The sequence below is a fragment of the Pleurodeles waltl genome, chromosome 2_1 (genome assembly GCF_031143425.1).
Source record: "Pleurodeles waltl isolate 20211129_DDA chromosome 2_1, aPleWal1.hap1.20221129, whole genome shotgun sequence".
NCBI classification, from domain to species: domain Eukaryota; kingdom Metazoa; phylum Chordata; class Amphibia; order Caudata; family Salamandridae; genus Pleurodeles; species Pleurodeles waltl.
Genome location: NC_090438.1, coordinates 159667086 through 159668298, shown reverse-complemented (window position 1 = coordinate 159668298; position 1213 = coordinate 159667086).

The window sequence follows — 1213 nt, the reverse complement described above, 5'->3', positions numbered from 1 at the left end:
AGTACGAGAAGACGTGGGTCTTGTTCGACAGGACCTCAGAAATGCAGTGAACCGGATCACCGAGGTTGGAACTAGAGTCTCCCAGACTGAAAACGACCTAGCCGACCTCAGAAGTAAAGTGGCCCAGCTGCAGACCCGAACCGGCGAGCTGCACCGTCGTGCGGAAGATGCCGAAAACCGGTCAAGACGCAATAACCTGCGTTTCATCGGATTTCCGGAGGGCATAGAAGATGGCGGGGCCTCTGAGTTCCTAGAGAAGTGGATTAAAACCTGGATGCCGGAGCAGTCCCTTTCGCCCTGGTTTGCGATCGAAAGAGCCCACAGGGCACTGGCTCCTCGCCCCCCACCAGGCGGCCCAAAACGCCCAATGATTGCGCGCTTCTTTAACTTCAAAGATAGAGACAATATCCTTAAAGAGGCTAGGAGGTTGGAAGATCTTCAATGGGAGAACCATAAAATCCTAATTTTCTCAGACTATACCCGTGTGGTCCAGACCCGCCGCCGGTCGTACGAACATGTTAAGCAGAAACTTAGAGCGATGCAACTTTCATACATGCTCCTCTTCCCCGCGCGGCTCAAGGTCCTCCTGGCCGGGCGAGCGCACTTTTTTGAAACACCTGAAGAGGCTTGGGACTGGCTGACGGAGGAGGGCGTCGGAGCCCGAGGGGGGCCTTCGGGACACTCGGAGAGGGCCCCTCGGGTTGGTCCCCTCACCCCGGGAGGCCCACGGAGGAGCCGGAGGCGCACCAGATCCCGGAGAAGGAGACTGAAAGACACAAACACCTTGGCAAATAATGAGGAAATCCGAGACTCTGGCTCACAAACAGAGAGGAAACCCGCGGACCCCTCGGGCCTCAGACCTCAAGCCAAACAATAGATGACAACAACTTGAGCCAATCCCCGGCCCTCGGTTAATATGACACATTTGACACCCGCTGATGGGAGTCCAAAAGACTTGGGATGTCAGACTTACCTATGCAGACCTTACAAGGGTCACTACAGAAGGCGCCAAGCCTCTCTACTATATGACACCCGAGACTTGGCAGGTTACCACTAATTGTAATTGATCCGACTATATGGAGGGGTCCACCACTCCACCCCAAGGACAGTCCTGCTGGCTGTCTGGTTTTGGTTGGGTATTTGGGCGACAGATGCTTCCGGGGTGGGAGTATGGGGAGGGGGGTGGTTGGGGGGTGGGGTTTTTGAAGTTAGT